The sequence below is a fragment of the Phalangium opilio genome, unplaced genomic scaffold (assembly GCF_054372755.1).
Source record: "Phalangium opilio isolate 3A_F unplaced genomic scaffold, DU_Popi_V2 ptg000082l_1, whole genome shotgun sequence".
Taxonomy (NCBI): Eukaryota; Metazoa; Arthropoda; class Arachnida; order Opiliones; family Phalangiidae; genus Phalangium; species Phalangium opilio.
Genome location: NW_028324189.1, coordinates 9,233,045 through 9,250,981, shown reverse-complemented (window position 1 = coordinate 9,250,981; position 17,937 = coordinate 9,233,045). Strand labels below are relative to the sequence as shown.

The 17,937-nt window shown below is 35.4% G+C and overlaps 1 protein-coding gene and 1 long non-coding RNA gene across 7 annotated transcripts in view; one reads left to right on the top strand and one right to left on the bottom strand.

Annotated features, from left to right (window-relative positions):
- Positions 1-17,937, bottom strand: part of LOC149651457 (uncharacterized) — a 138,065-nt gene that overhangs the window by 68,015 nt on the left and 52,113 nt on the right. The window lies entirely within an intron of this gene.
- GluClalpha (glycine receptor alpha 1) overlaps positions 806-17,937 on the top strand; it is an 84,012-nt gene continuing 66,880 nt past the window's right edge. For 2 of the 4 annotated variants that reach the window (XM_089848385.1, XM_089848384.1), the window contains exon 1: positions 806-1,398. The gene's annotated coding sequence lies outside the window, so the exon portion shown is untranslated. The remainder of the gene's footprint in view (positions 1,399-17,937) is intronic. The other 2 variants (XM_089848381.1, XM_089848382.1) reach the window with 1 other exon arrangement.

Sequence of the window (17,937 nt, the reverse complement as noted above, 5' to 3'; positions counted from 1 at the left end):
AATAAAACCTTGCAATAACAAAGGTTTCAATGACGTCGTTTGTCCCCCCCCTTCGTCCATTTCTACCCTCCCTCACATTTGCAGAAAGTATTGGTTGGGTGATATCCATTACACCTCAGTAACCGCCCTCAAGTATGGCATATTGCTATAGCAATATCACACAGAACGAGAGCGAGGACATTAAAAAAAGAAAACCAAAATAGCACCAGCGCGGGTCTATAGGTTTGGTTGGTTAATTTCCAAACATTTTCCTCAAGTACGTCGTCGCGAAAATCAAATTCATCCATGATGAAAAAGGAATAATAGGGGAAGAAGAAAAAAAATTGTTAGCAAGTGCCGTTAGAACGGTATGGTACATTGCGGTACCAAGTATGGATGAAGAGTAAGAAGAGAGAAGAAATCCTTTAAATTGAAAAGCTTAAAGTCCCCCAGCACCGATAAAAAGTGTATTTCTCCTTTTCTCTTTTTCCGAAGTGAAAATTTCTCTCTCTTCAGGATGCCTCTATCCTCATCCCGCGAAAAGTTGTCCCTCTGGCTGCGCAGACGAGACGCTACGCACGAATCAGGAGGAGACTTTCTTGGGTCACTCCTAAGAAATCTGGATGAATTCGGGACTCCATTCATGGATGGGACCAGCCTCTTTCTCCTAGAGTCCCTATAGTTCATCTCGAGCTTCCCTTAGCGGCACTCTCCAAGCGCTGACCCCATCCCGCCTTCGAGCGCCTTTCCTAGCGCGTTTCGTCAGAGTCGTCACGCGCTATTCCGCCTTACTATTGGTCGGAATTTTCCACGAGCGAAAGAGGAATAGGGAGAGAGAGAGAGAGAAAAAAAAGAGAGAGGAGCGGGAGCTCTCTCGGTAAAAGGGGGTTGAAGGGGGTCGAGAAAGAGTTTCGAGCGAGCGAGGAAAGCCGAACTACGTTGGGTGCAGTCCCGGATGTTGGTAAGATCAGAGCGGCGCGCCGTTTTCCACCAGAGAGCGTACCCGTCATCCCATCCGTTCGCGAACGACCCCCTAACCGTACGTAAAACCTCGAGAAGCCGCGGTGGAATCGAGCCGCGAGCCTAGTAACTTATAGCGACGACCGCGACAAATTTTTCTACCCTCTCTTTTAATTCCATTCGCGGGGCCATTGGAAAGAAGAAAAAAAGGAGAAAAAAAAACACGACGCGGAGAATATTGTTACGACGAGGTAGAGTTTCGAACATAATAATGACCCCGTAAATATGGGCCTTTGATTAGGCCTGGCCCGGCAACCTGTTCCTGAGATACGCCTGCTTAAAATCGCCAGATCACCTTTTTTTTTGAAACATCAAAACGATCTCGCTTTCGACATTTTTCCACCACCCCCTACAAGGGCCCGTGAAAATATAGGCCCCAGAACGAGGTGGAGGAATATGGTAAGTTCAATCCTTCTTTACCTAATTAACAAATTTTAAAGTTGCTTTTAAAGCACTAAATCGTAAAGATTTACCTAAATTTGCAAAAAAAATGTTACCTTAGGAATATCTATAATTATAATTTGGAACTCGTGCAGTCTTTGACTGTGTTGGTTTGCAAGGAAATCCCATTTTAAACTGTAAAATTTCTAAGCCTAATTATTGGGCCTAATATTCAATAGGTTAAGTTTAAAAACAGCGTGTGACGCGTGATGTTTATCGAATAGAATCACGAAGAAAAAAGAAACAAAAATCAATCGTACAAATGACGATTGACCGAGTAGCCCGCGAGTCATCGTAAAACAGTTAAACTTCAATTCAAAAACCATTAAGGGTCAAAGCGGTCACTTAAGGTCATCAGACTGTATTCTAGTATACTTACTTTTCACGCTACAGATCTTAAGTTAATATAATTTTGTATTTTTTTTTTAAATCAATACAACCTCAAAAAACAATGAAGACAGCTACTTTGATGTCGCAAAATTGAGTGCATGCACTATTGATTTATGGATAGTTTGTGTGGCACGAAAAATTTATAGCTATCTTCTGTAATAGGTTGGTGCGCTCTCGCAAAGAGCTTTTTCATTATGTAGCCCCTAAGTAAGCGATCGTGGAATCAAATTTCCTGGACTCCCAGAACCACCAAGGTGTTGGATACTTTAATACTTGGGCTTAACCTTAACCATATTTCAACAACATTACCAGTACACCTATCTAGAATGAACCCAACTAGCTTATTATATGATCCGATTCCACTACCCCAATCGTTAAAATGGACATAATCCACCTAAATTCTTAGCAGACGAACCTTGATACTATGTTCAACTTATGTATTATATATCAGCTCGTGAACTTAAACGGAAGCATGTTTGCCAGTTTTACTAAGAGAACGTGATCAAGTATAATTTTAAAATAGAAAGTACCAATTCACAACTGGGGTAAAATTAGCCGCGCCAATTTGCTTACGCCAAGTGTCCGATCCCTCGTGTTAAGCCTAGAACCCTAGATCTCCATGCATAGAACGCGGAAGAGATTGTAAGGAGAGAGAAAAAAAGGGGCGCCTTCCCGGTCAGCTTCCCGGCATCAGACGGAAGCGATAAAAGATCATTTCCCGCCAAAAGTATCTAACGTCAGGTCTATACGACCGTCTCGTATTTTCTGACATGATCTCTGTTACAGTGGGTTTGACCATCATTGGATACATCGGGACCCTATATACTTGGACGCTAGTAAACGGGGTAAAACTAAATGAATGTATTCAACAAACCTTAGAATATAAAGTACAATTTAGATAACAATACGCTACAGACAATTGTTTTAAATTCTATTACATAAGAATGTCAACTTCGACACAAAACTAGTTTCAGCGTCGTATGTCAAGGGGTTCTGAAGCAACATTGATTATTTCAAAAATATTTATAGATATATTTCTTAAATAATATATTTTTTTAAAAATACAAGCATTAAAGCCTTCCACCAGGGGCAACCCAAACCCATGTTAACGCTATGGGCGCCTGCACAACCCGCAATACACTTGTGTACTATTAAAAGCTACCCACCATGGGTACATATCCAGGGATCCTCCAAAAATGGGCCAATTTGCGCCAACAATGCCAACCTTAGCCCGTTCTGAAATTCATAGATGTACATAGTCAATTGTTTAACTGTAAATATTATATTGAGTCCTGTATTGTATTCTATTGTATTTTGTATTTTGTATATTATCATTATTCCGGACCTGTGAACACCAAGAGTGTTCTTCCCTGATTTAAAAGGGATTGTTTTCAAAAAGGTCATTAAAATATTCATTCATATCCATATATTTTTCACTATTTGAATAATAAAATTATATGATAAATTGATAATTCCACGCCATGAGCAACTACATTTCTTAGACTTTCATTGAAGAATGAAACAAATTCATGAAAAATTTACACACCCCTGACTGGTATAGCGCACACTCGCAAATTGTGCTCCCATAGAAATCAATTCTAACTCAATTACGAGCCCCCATTTTGCACGGCGCGAACTGTATGATGGGTATTACACTGTTACAAAAGGTCCCTTTTAACATCGTACTCATTTAGGAAGGAGCAATTCCATTCCGAGGGCCGTGACGGCAAGCGCTTTATATATATCTCCCCGCGAAGTAAAGGTTATATACGCAACGACAACGCGAGAAATCTGACGAACTGCTTGTGACGCCCGCTAAACATTTCCCCTAAAACTATTAACGAGATTTAATGGATGAAAATCCAGGATCAGCGCGTGTCCCGATTGTTCCTTACGTTTAGAATATTTCAGAATGAGGGATGTTTTGGATAAAACCATTATGTTAATTCGAAGTTACCGACCTGGCTGTACCTAAATACCCCGTCAACTTAAATTTAGGGTTTAGAGACTGTATTGTCGTTTAAAGGCAGGGCAAACTGTCCTAACACTTTTGCTAACACCGATATCAAACGCTAGCAAAACCCTGTGATAGCGTAGGAATTAAGCATGGGGCATATGGGGCCACAATGATTCCAAGTAGCTGTATGTATTCCTCGTTCTACTAAATATAATAAATGGTTATATCAGGGATAGATTTAATTTAAGAAGTAGGAATGGAGAACAGTTAGTATTTACTTCAGTCCGACTCATAGCCCAGTATAGAGTCCCTCCCTCCAACACGTAACGAAAAGTTTAAATTATCTTAGTGGCTCACTTAAACTACGTTTTGATGACGTTGCTGACGGGGACGGCGAAAAATACGTAATTCCCTTTTACCTCTTTCGCTATGACCCGACTCTTCTTTCATACCCCTCCGTCCCGTGGAAGGGGGTCCGGGACTATGACGCGCGCCCAGATTTCTCTGTTCTCCATTTCCACTTCTAAAATTAAATCTATCCCTGGTTATATATTAAAGTTAGTAACAATCAAGAAATTTAGATACTCGCTTGTACAATCTTAGGTGAAATTTTAGCACAAGACAAATTCAAATTATTTACAGAATTAAATTAAACATTAAAATTAATTAAAAAATATATCTTACACACCAAAATGAACGAAATCCGAAAATTGCTTAACCTTAACCAGATTTATTTTGTACAACGGGGGGGGGAATGCAGTAAAACAATGCCTAAATCGTAAACTAAAGTGGGTTTCTGGAAATAATCGTAAAATCGTGTTGGTGATTTTAGTGGGAGCCATATCAAAGCTTACGAGGAAAACAAAGCATTTGATATTTGGCAAAAGCGACCACACCACGGTCTGGACTTGACGTCGCGAGCTGCAGTTAATCGCTCGATTGAACATTAACTCTGTTGGAAAGGGGAAAAGGACCCGTCTACCGAGAAATTTCGGGCCTTTGTATTATATATTTGGATGTTCAATTCCGAGAATGACGCCATTGGTCGCTTCCAATAACAGTGACTCTGTATGTATCGGTCATGCGTCAACACGGTCTAATTCTAACCAGGGGCTTCTTGCTTTTAACCATAAGTGAATAAGAAAACGACAATAAGTCATAAACAGCATCGACTATAGATGCGGTGCAAGCGAACTTGATAATATGTTGAAAGATGAGGCCTAGTAACACGCAGTGTTTTATTACGTAGGAATAAAGTAGTGTTGGTCAAGCGAGCCTTAGTTACAAAGCGTCGTAATTTCCCTTAAGAAACACGGAAGACATTCATAGAAAATTACATCAAAGCAACTTATCGAGATTCATTATTAACTTCTGTTTTAGAGACCAACATAGCGTGTTGAATATTTGATGGCAACGATTTTAACAATTCCTTGAGGTGTTTCAGCTATTTCTCTTTGAACATTTTAGTCGCAATTAGTCTTAACAGTTGTCCCTTTGAAAATGTCACGTTCCGCTTCATTAAGGCTTCCGAGGAAAGGTTTATTGAACCTTAAAATTAAATGTTAATTAAAATTATCTATTCAGGTATAAAACTTACTCGGAAACCAATTAAGGATCAAATTAAGATCGTGATTATTCTGCTATTTACCGATGCAGTTATAAGATTTCTGTTATTCCTTACTAATACCCTACATGAGCACTTTGAAATTAATCTTATCCATAGTTAATCATAGTTGCTTCGAATACTTTATGAGTTTAAGTTGTTAATTTTGTAATGCAAGATTTAACTAACTAGGCTACCTCCACCTTAACAGAAACTTTCAGTTTGCTAGTTGCTACGAAGCAGATTATTGTGATGCCCTAGGCAATACCGCGCTAGTAAATCTATCCCTGATATAAATCAAAGTCCTGACTGACTGATAAACAACTCTCAGCCCAAACGGTTTGCCCTAGAAGGCTGAAAATTTGCAGGAACGTTACTCATAAGTAGTAGGCGCGCACCAAGAAAGATTTTTCCAATCCGCCGCCATCTTAAAAAAAATGGCACCCATAAATGTAAACAATCTTCTCTATGCAACAAAGTCCGCGCGTTTCAACCGATTTCGCAAATATTTAGTACACTGGTTTCCTTTAACCTATAGACGGGCTGAACCATCTTTCAGGTTCGATTTGTTGCCATCTTTTTAAATGGCGGCCAGAAATTTAAAAACTCTTCTTTATGGAATAATGTCCGCGTGAAAAGTAATAAAAATGTCACGACGGGCTGACGGGCAACGCCGAGTGCCTTCGCTCCTAGGGTGCTACAAAAATATTAGTCATCAGTAAAATCTACCCATTATTTATATCATTTTGATGGAAGTTCTTATTACACGCGAGCGACGCCGCGGGTAACAGCTAGTTCAGTATATTAGCTAAAGTGATTATTATCCAAACAAAACTGTTTCAACACAAAATTTGATAGAATGTAATTTAGTTTATCACATCAGCATATTAATTCAATTACTTTCGTAATATCTGTTCATAAACCAGAGTTATAAAGTTTCCCGGATAATTTTTTTAAAGTATGTTTTACCGTTCATAAATAAAGGCGTAAAAACCACGTCTCCTACCTTTGGAGTCTTACGTAATACCAAACACCTAAAAAAATAAAATCAAGCTCAGGAAAGTTATATTTTAATTTGGAGCGCCCGTAAAGTTGATACGAGATTCCGAGGGACTTTATACGATGGCAGCTTCAATCCTTTTATCTTTTTTTTCTGGCTTTCCTCCCATACGATGGGATTGGGGTCTGTAGCCCCAGAGAGGAGAAGAAACCCCCCTACGGAATTTATGTTAACCGACAGATTGGCTTTGGCTGTAATTATTTTTCCCTCCAAGGGCCCAATGTATACACAATCCCTTCCTGACATATCCACGGTTAAAATTCCTCTAGTTTCGACCTATAGTTGGCTTTGCTCAGAAGTGAATTAATCACAAAGAAATGGAGTGATTTAATCTAAATTAAGAGTTGATAATTATGTTCAAATGGAGTAGAAGGTAATTCACAATTTGGGGGGAAATAAATATTTATGGGACTACTTTACTCTGTTTCTTACAGTAATAAGAGTCACAATTTTGCTACTTAATACCAAGAAGAGATATCTAGTTTATTAGGGAGAAGTTATATAAGATGCTTAAGTATTCGCGCGCCATAGTCCCAGTCCCCCTTTCAAAATACAAATACAAGGGGGGACGTAAAAGGAGGCCGGGCTATTTCGCCTCTCCTCAGTCGGAAAATACAAGTAATTTTCGTCATTGGCGTCGCACTGACGTGAGTTTTCAATAACCAATGAGATGCTGGTTGTAATTTAGAGGCGGGGATTAACTCCGGACCTACGTTTGGACTGGAGATAAAGCTAGAAATGTGGCGAATTTATACCTTCTCCCTAGTAAACTAGATATCACTTCTTGTTAATACTAAGCCAGAATCCAGATCGGTTTCTTCAAGCGACTTTATTGATAGCTTTGGGGTAATTTACTTTTAATCAGGCGATACTCTACCGGTACGTGAAACTGGACTCATTTTTCAGAATCCCTGAATTCTGATAAGAGAAACGGTCTCTTTTTCACTCCCCCTTGCGCCATTAAAATAAAACCAGAGCTCTGAAAAATTTTTACCTCATAATATTTACGAACACCTAAGCTTCGGTATAGCTTCGAAAAATTAAATTGGGGGGCAATATATTAGGCGGCACGGTGTATGTATATGGCCTTAATCGAGTTTTCGCGCCTCTTTTACCCGCCAAAAATAAGCGCGAGAAGTCCGTAGGCACATTCACAATATTGTTTCGTTCTAGATTGGCTTGTTGGGAAGTAAATTTTACCGCCGAGACTGACTTTTCAAATTTTGGTTTTATTTCCTAGAAAGTTTTATGATAAACTACGGTTGTATTTTAATTTACAGAGATAGTTTGTCTGGGTATTTAACTTCGCTAAGGCTAAAAAATTAGCCTCACTCGTTATGTCGTTAACCGGCAGTGCTTTATATTTTTGACAGCACTAGATAAGCTAAATATGTATCCTTAGAAAAATGGATCTGCAACATGCAGTAAGCCTTGGTTAGAAATCGAGGTCTAAATTAAAGCCCTCTCGTGCATGAGTCACGAGGGTTACAACTGCGCTATTGTAACACGTGAAGTATGCACGTGTGATACTGTACTACCGAACAAGTTGATCAAGAACTAACTAAGCGTATTTACCTATTTGATATACAATAAAGGTTTTGAAACGTTGCTTGAAAGAATAAATACAATGTTTAACCTAGCAAATTCCTTTCCAAACACGTGACAAAAGCATTTTAACATTGTTTACTAAAGTTTGAGACATCTATAGAGATTTTGTAAAGAAAAAAAAATTGAAATTCTATGGATTTGCAACATTGTACTAAGTAAAAAAATAAAAAATTGATTTTGAAAATAACAAAATACGCCCATCGAAAATAACATTTTAAAAGCAAAGCATTTTCGTTGAACGACAAAGTCTCTTACAAAGAAAGAGGAACTAGAAACATCATGGATTGAAAAGAAGGCTAGTTTGCTAGGACATTCCTAACTTACTCCGAGTACCTCTATCGCAGTTCCAGAGTAAGCGAGAATTAGGATGAGGCCCGACTGAAAACACGGGGGGGGGAAAGAATTCAAAGAATGTAGTAAATACGTCGGAGAACAGTCCTGGAATACACCGGGACACAAAGAGAGTAAAATGGAGTACTTTCGGAGTTTCTCCTAACAGAAAATCCCTTCCCTCACCCCCTTGTCACCAGAAAAGGTCAGAATTCACCAAAAGTACCTACGTTCGAATAGACCCCTTCAATGAAAAACAGAAGTAAATTAGTTAGGACACGGTGTTTAGGAAAACACACTATAGACTTCTACCGTATTCCCCAAACCGATACGAATAAACTTAACCCCAGACGGAAAGCATTCGCTTAAAGTGTCAAGATTCATCTACTTGGGTTTTTGGCAACAAAAAAGGAGGAGCTATACGAACGGAAGTCCGGTGACTTCAGTCGGTGTACACGCGCTGTCTAGAAAAGTTATCAACTTGATTTACAAGGCTGACTTTTCTTTCAAGCTTATTTTAGAAACGTTAAGCCTCGAAGCTAGTCGATTAAAACGCGTGCTGCGAGTCGTCCGACTTTATTTCTCTATTAACGGTCAGAAATCACGCTAACCGTAAAAATCGAACGAACTTATCCACGATAGCTAAGCCTAAAGCCGGGCCTTGGTCAGTCAAGCGTCGCGGTAGCGCGTGCAGTCTTTACTCGTTAGGTCTAATATCTTGAGGAAGTAGTTTAGAGTGACTTAGAAGATAAGACATACGGGCGAAAATGTTAAAGGCGATGACAATATCTCCGGGTTTCTTCTTTTAGAAGCAAATTACTTCGGGATAAGGTGACAGCTCTTTTAAGAGGGCACCACCATTTTTAAGAACGTAATTAAACCAGATTTCTTAGTTGACACGTTAAAAGCTCCCTTACTGCGTCGTTGCAAAAATATAAACCAAAGAGAGGGTGACGTGTAAAATATCAAAATATCCAATGAAACCTGACAAATACTACTTTCGCAAGCGATAAGACCTGTGAGATTAAAACCAACCCTTTTATTTAATATACATTCTAACGTATAACAAATAACAATGCTTAAAATATACAGTGTTTTTAAAATATTCAAGAGATTGGAATCTCTCTGATAAACTTGGATAATATCCCTAATTTATCTCCAATTCTCTAACACTTTAAAGGGAGGGCGAAACAGAAAATCAAGCGAATGAAACGGCCTAATACAATTTTCTCGAGAGAAGGCAGGCGGTTATAGGCTTCTTAGTTGCGTTACGTCATAATAAGACAGCTCCGTTTTTGCTTTCGGATTTTTTAAGAACGTAGGAATATTTTACATCGCACAAATGTATTCTTTCTCACAATAAAATAAAATTACTCTATATTAGTTTTCAGCCTCCCTTTTAAGGCCGATAGCTTTGCCTTCGTATATATGCAAGGCTCTCAACGGTCTAACCCTATTTGGACAAGGAGTATCTAAGGCAACGCTAACGCTTCAACTATTAATCGAGGTATCGGTTAAGACTGGCGGCGGAGACGACGTTAGGGGCTTTATAGAAGCATTCATCAGAAAATAACGCTCCAATAACTACATAGAGAAGCTTATGTATGTATATATTATATAAGGGAGGAGAATTTATGGGATATTTCGATACAAAATTTGAGCGGCTTGATTCGCGTCTTTCATTATGCGCAATTATTAAAATTTTACAGTAGCATCTTAAAACGTACGAGGATAACACCGTTTGAAAATCAATTCATCTTAGAGATTTGAAATAAACAGACTCCAAAAATATATCTTGCCGGTTTTGTTTATTTTAGCGTATTTACTAGTGATTACCGATATCGTAAATTAAACGATGTGGATATCGACGTTTTACTGGAACCGATACCGATTTTAACCGGTTATTTTTAAGCTCGCCTATGTCGATATCGACAGTTTACTGGAACCGATACCGAATTTAACCGATTAATTGGTTGAAATATCCGATTATTTAACCCAAATCAATACCGATTTTAACCGATTATTTTTAAACTCATCGAAATAAATGATTATTTAACCCAAATCCAATGAAACCAATAGCCATCGATATTTTACCGATTATCAATCGATTTTTATCGAATCGTTAAAATAACCTCGAGTCGATTAATCAATGAGAAATTAAGGTATAATAGGAAACAGTCCGTAATTAAAATAAAAATATTCTATTTTTAGCACGTTATATATCAATGAAATATAGATCATTTCAATACCGAAGCGTTGCACATAGAGAAGATACTTTTATTTATATACGTAAATAACTCTATCAAAGTTACGAACGAAATGGCAAACTAAGTTTAATCGAAATCCGGCATTATTTTACAAACTAATCTATAGTCTGAGGAAGATGAGGAAGCTTAGGATTTTGAATGTTTACGGTTTGCCCCGTTTTAACGGGAAATATAAACTTGTCCTAGAGGAAATGGCGGTCCTAATTTTAAAGGTTTTAATCTCCGTAATCTGCGAATAAAGGCTTGAAACCCGTCGCCCCTCCCCCTCTCCCCCGCAGTGCATGCTGGGAGAGAGATTGAATTTCAGAAACTTGTGTCGATAAAAGAGTGCTCCTATATATACGTATATATACTTGAAACGGAAATGAAAATAGAATCATCAGCTGGGATAATATTAACTTCCTATGGCCTGGTATTTTACGTTATTGTAATTGGTTTGAGGAAAATAAAGTTCAGACCCTGTTGAAAAATAAACCTTTTTTAAAAAACGAGTTTTAAAATAATATATATTTATAAATTTATTCTTTTTAACTATACCGTTTCTAAAAGTCTAAGAAGGTAGAGAACATCTTAAAACTTTTACTGCTTCTAAAAATGGTTTGTAAACGTTCGATATTTCAGCTTATATAAGATATACATAAAATGAAGGAATAAATACTGCGCGTTTAAAATATTCGGATAAAGTGAACTTTTAAATAATACTATAAAATATTTCTATTTGACTTAAGCATACCTTTTAACGGATTTACGATTCAAATTCTGTTTATTTAAAACCTTAAAACTTTCAATTTATTTCTGTTCGTCTGAGGAATATATTTTAAAAGGGATATAATAATGGATTATTTGTATTTTAAGCTATTAAGCCTAATCCAGCGACAGCAATTGACATGCCAAGGCTTAGATTTAAAACTATTTTTTCTTCGCAAAGGCTTAACGAATATATCAGTTTCTCCACGAGGCTATTTTTCTTTCACGTGAAATTTAAATATATTCGCCCACTTATCAGAATTTTTCGTGATTATCTCCCGATATTAGGCTTAGCTCCGAGACAATTTTTTTCACCAAGGCTTAAGTATTTTAAAATACATACTACTTTTTAGGTACGGGGATCAAAAGCAAGAAACTCTATCTCCGGATAACTACAATTGAATTTCTCGGTAAGGGATAGCTTCCAATCGTTGCTAATTATGGGAGGTAATTAAGAGAAGGGGGTTAGAGTTAGACACGTGATGCGGTGGGAGATTGGTGGGGGGAGGGGGTTGCGCATTAGGCCGACTAATGACCATCGCTTCGTCCATCATTAAAAGGGGTACGGGCGAGTAGCTGGTGCGAAGCGAATCACCAATTTGTTTCCTTGGTTTCCCAACGGAGTAATGAGTATAAACGGGTTAAACCATGATTGCCGTTACGGATATTCTCTGAACGCACTAACACCAAGCTACCTCGAAAATGATCCGCGATTAAGAGGCGCAAGATTTTTATTCATTTAATTTTGCTCTTTAAAACAACGCGGTGAGCCATCCGTTGGGGAATATGCCCTAATGTACCTGACTACATCGAGCTAGGTGTCGCGGAAAAATTGACGTAGCTAAACGACGTTCACGAATTAAGGTCAGAGGGAATTATTTGAAAATTTAAATTAATGCCGCTAATATATGCATTATGAATGTTTAATCAATTATACAGTAAGTACTAAGTACTAGATGCTCCCCAAGAAAGTTTTTTCTAATAAAATACTAGTAGGAAACTAAATTATAGTATTAATATTATTTCACTATATGGTTACTTTGGAGATGTACCCCTGGTGGGTAGCTTTTAATAGTACACAAGTCTATTGCGGGTTGTGCAGGCGCCCATAGGATTAACATGGGCTTGGTTTGCCCCTGGTGGAAGGCTTTTCCCGATTGCTTATTTTTAAACTATTAAGTGATAGCTAAAAGGATTTTAACTAAAACACTATGAACTTGTAAATATTTTGACTAATTACCTTTGTTTACTCAGTGTACCAGTCAAGTTTACTGTTACCTTTCCTTAAAGGGAGGATGAAAAAAAAATGAAGAACTTTTTATCGATTCTTTTAAGACCAATTTGTGTAGCTAAACATCCAGGAAATACCTCCTAATTATTTTAAAATTCAAATTAATTTGAAATTCGCACTTCCGACCTGCCTTCTTATTAACAAAATTCACGTGGCGCTCGCTATATCTCGCGCCTTTATTGTCACAACGCGAGCAATTTTTATCAAATCTCGCGCTAAAAAATATTCCCATACAAAATCTCTATTCCTTTCAAGGACGCATTTAAGCATGTATCCCTGGAGACCCTCTACACTATGTACAATCCCATTAACGCCGAATCGATCTATCTTTCAAACCCTTCCTCAAGGGGAGGTTGCAGCATGGAGTCCAAAAAACTTATCTATGGCAGAGTAAGGAACGGATGTCAAGGAATTTTTCTTTGGCGTCTCTTAAGATATCATTTGATCTTAGCTTTTAAGGAAGGAATCACACCCCCCCTTCTCTCTCTCTCCCTCCATTTTGTCAGATTCGTCACTAGAGTTCGCGTACGTCTTCTGGTATGCACTGGGGTTTAAGTATAGTTCCCCCTCTTCTCTTGAAACGTCTCGTTCTTTTATATATCCTTAATACGATGTCAGGAAGTCACGTGTAACGGAAACGTGATGACGTTTATATATATATATATATATATATATATATATAAACTTAGAACTATAGGATACACGTAACCGGTAACATTAAGTATATATATATATATATATATATATATATATATAAACTTAGAACTATAGGATACACGTAACCGGTAACATTAAGTATATATATATATATATATATATATATATATATATATATATATATATATATATATATATATATATATATATATATATATATATATATATATATATAAACTTAGAACTATAGGATACACGTAACCGGTAACATTAAGTATATATATATATATATATATATATAAATATATACATATATATATATATATATATATATAAACTTAGAACTATAGGATACACGTAACCGGTAACATTAAGTATATATATATATATATATATATATATATATATATATATATATATATATATATATATATATATAAACTTAGAACTATAGGATACACGTAACCGGTAACATTAAGTATATATATATATATATATATATATATATATATATATAAACTTAGAACTATAGGATACACGTAACCGGTAACATTAAGTATATATATATATATATATATATATATATATATATATATATATATATATAAACTTAGAACTATAGGATACACGTAACCGGTAACATTAAGTATATATATATATATATATATATATATATATATATATATATATATATATATATATATATATATATATATATATATATATATATATATATATATATATATATATATATATATATATATATATATAAACTTAGAACTATAGGATACACGTAACCGGTAACATTAAGTATATATATATATATATATATATATATATATATATATATATATATATATATATATATATATATATATATATATATATATATAAACTTAGAACTATAGGATACACGTAACCGGTAACATTAAGTATATATATATATATATATATATATATATATATATATATATATATATATATATATATATATATATATATATATATATATATATATATATATATATATATATATATATATATATATATATATATATATATATATATATATATATATATATATATATAAACTTAGAACTATAGGATACACGTAACCGGTAACATTAAGTATATATATATATATATATATATATATATATATATATATATATATATATATATATATATATATATATATATATATATATATATATATATATATATATATATATATATATATATATATATATATATATATATATATATATATATATATATATATATATATATATATATATATATACAATTTTATTAAAAACCGTTACTGAGGAGATATCAACGAAGCCATAAACACAATTTAAATGGAATAATAGCTTTCGAGGGGCAGATCACTTCCTTGTTTATCGACTAGAGCTCGGCATTTTCTATACATTAGCCACGAATTGGTGGCTAACCGATTATTTATAAACAAAGTTGTGGATTATAATACGATTTAACATACAAGTTCTGTGGATAATTTTCGAGTATGGATAAAGATAAAATAACGTGGATAATGGATAGATAATGCCGAGCTCTATTATCGACTGATTAAATTAAATTAGATTATATTATATTAATTAAATCACGTCCATGAAGCGTTAATGTCGTTTAGAATGTTAAATTCTGGTGTTTATATAGGTTAGGAATGTTGTATCTCGAGCGTAGATTCATTAAATCATGATTTGTTGATTGAACGTTTAAATTATTATTATCATGACTTTATCATTAGTTTACTTTGTTCGTGATCAGCCCCTCGGAGTAGATCTAGGAGGTATATAATAATAAAGTGCAAGAAGAAAAATGCTTAGCATTATGGGTAAGGAAGAGAGTTGGTATCTAGGCTTAACCATAATATATCGAGCGCTTTGTTCACCCCAAGAATCGAAGGCAGCTGTTTTTCGGGGACGGGAGCTAGAATTCTACTATATTTCGTGAAAAGCATGGGAGTCACGCGAGCCCACGTGTTGCCACATGCACGAGAGAGAAAGAGAGAGAAGCAACATCAGTTGCCATGGTAACATCGCCAGCCCGCGCCTAACCGTGCCTTTTATATTGTACCAAGTAAAAGCAAAGCTCCCATTCTTTTATATTCCAAGCACGGAATAAACCCGCGGTCTTATTCTTTGAACCGAATAACAGAAGTAGATACGAGTGAAGTTATTATACCTCACAGGCTTCAAGGGGGGGGGGAGGACTGAGAAGGTAAATTTCGGGTTTCATTGAAGTAAGGCGAATGGCAAAAAGTAGAAAGAAACAAAAATAACTTTTTTTGTTGGAAAAGGTGGCAATAAACAAGCTAATTAGCAATAATTTTGAAAAGGTCCCAATATTAGGGGTAAAAACATACCCAATTTAGTAAAATTTTGGAAAAGGGGGAAATTTAGTCAGTTGGTAAAACTTGATAATAACAAAAACAGGCGCAAAATTAGCTGCTCATAACAAAGGCATACAATTTATTTATCGCACTATAAGAAACTAATATGACAAATTTTAAACCTACAAAAATCACTAGCATTTTAAAAAAAGAAAAAAAAGCAAGTTTAAATTACTAAATGAAGACAAGTTTTTAAAAAAAAATCTAATTCTGAAAATTGATTTCATAGTCGTTTAAAAATAAGATCAATGGAGTTAATATTTCACGAGCTATATAGAGCGTACGAAAACGAATGCACGCGACAGAGCACGTGAAGGCATCATGATTGGTTTCTATTTTCACCACGTGACTTTAGAAACGACCTACGTCAGCTCTTTTTATAACCCTAATCGAGTCGCCTTACCATGTTATTGTCGAAAATCCTAGGTATAGTTTTATTCAATTTGGTATTTATGGAGACGGAAAAACAAACAGTAATCAAATAATTTCGGCCTTGAAAAAATTGCACACTATTTATAATATCGAGTTAATATATTTCTAAAGTAACGTACTGGCTGCTTACAATCTAGTATACAGGCTGGTCTCTTAAAACTCAGACCCACATGTATGAAGGCATAGTTTGTCGTAGTTCAATAGAATTTTGAAGAATACAAACATAACTTACTATAAACTAGATAACCATGCAGAGTCTGACTTGAATGTGAAATTTTTCATGATAAAAAGGGACTCGTTCGCTTCGAATTTCTCATACTATATTCCAAGGAAACGGAATTACTTTGCATCATTCCAACGCATTCCTTGGACGCCTTATATTGATTTTTTAAAAGAAAGGTTTATGTTACATAACGACTTCCTTGTTAAATATTCATAAAAGGTTGTGTTTGGGTAATACGAGAAATATTTCAAGTTCAGGAAATAAACAAACGCCGTTATGTGCCTTTGGGCGCAACATGAAGACACTTAAATAATTAGGCCTAACGTTAATGGGTCATAGGTCATTTAAAGTCAAATCTGACTGTTTATTTTTATTGTAACCCTATATTTCTTTGATTGCATTTAAATATTAGAATTTGGCAATATTACCTCATCAGAGATATAATTCAAATTGCACCACGCATAATCCCTAATGATTTTGGCTCTTAATTGCTTATGCAATTAAGTAAGGTAGAGAGTAGAGCGGAGTAGAGTTCGTATAGTCATCTTAGTCCTGCGCAATTGCATACTGAACATGGGATCGCGTGCAAAATGAAAATAGCTAATAACAAATTCATTAGTTTTGAGTCTAGGAATAATAATGAACGAAAAAAAAAGATTACCCTCTCGCTTTATAAAACTGTAACAAAAGATATATAAAGTATCTGACTAATTAAATATCGGGCGGGAGATCAAAGCTCAAAGCAAGCTCTACGAGTAGCTCTCAGTATATTTCATTATGGAGAACATAACATGAATCGAGTATCAAAGATAAAAGGGAAAGATGATTATAAGCCTTGGCTCTTGGATGCCGCGTTAAACAAAGGGAAGAGTCGCTGTAAAAATTGCATTCAACAACGGGGGATGGAGGATACCTAGGCTTAGCTCATTAGCCAAAATTGCAGGGGAAAATTCGCAAAGAAAAGAAAAAAAATAAATTATAAAGTAACGTTGCTACTGAAAATATATATATACTTTTGTAAGTAACATAACGGAAAAAAGTATGACATTCAATGAAATACGTTAAAGAAGGTGTGTTTTACAATAAATCATGATCAACCAACAATTAACATTATTATAAGTTCATAAGATATGTTCCATAAGTTTGTCACTGGTAACTTAGAAACTGGAGCTTGTCATGAAGTGACGTAGGTGGAGCGTCATAGATTCGAGGTAAAGCGACGCCTGGTGAGGCGCTGTCAAAGGCTTAGTACAGACTAAATATTAAGATGGAAGTTCTGCAAAATTAACCGAGTGTATTCAATTCTCGCTTGTCGTTCTCGAACTAGCTCGAGCTGTAAGTCTCTAGGATTACGAAGTATGGGTAGTGTCATACCTATGGAACATATCTTATAAACTTATGACATTATCCAAAACTGTACAAAATCTATACGCAATTTAATGCATCTAAGCCTTGATCATTCTTCCTTACACCGTTGTAAACTTTAACCATTTTATTATCGTCTGCATTTCAATGTTGA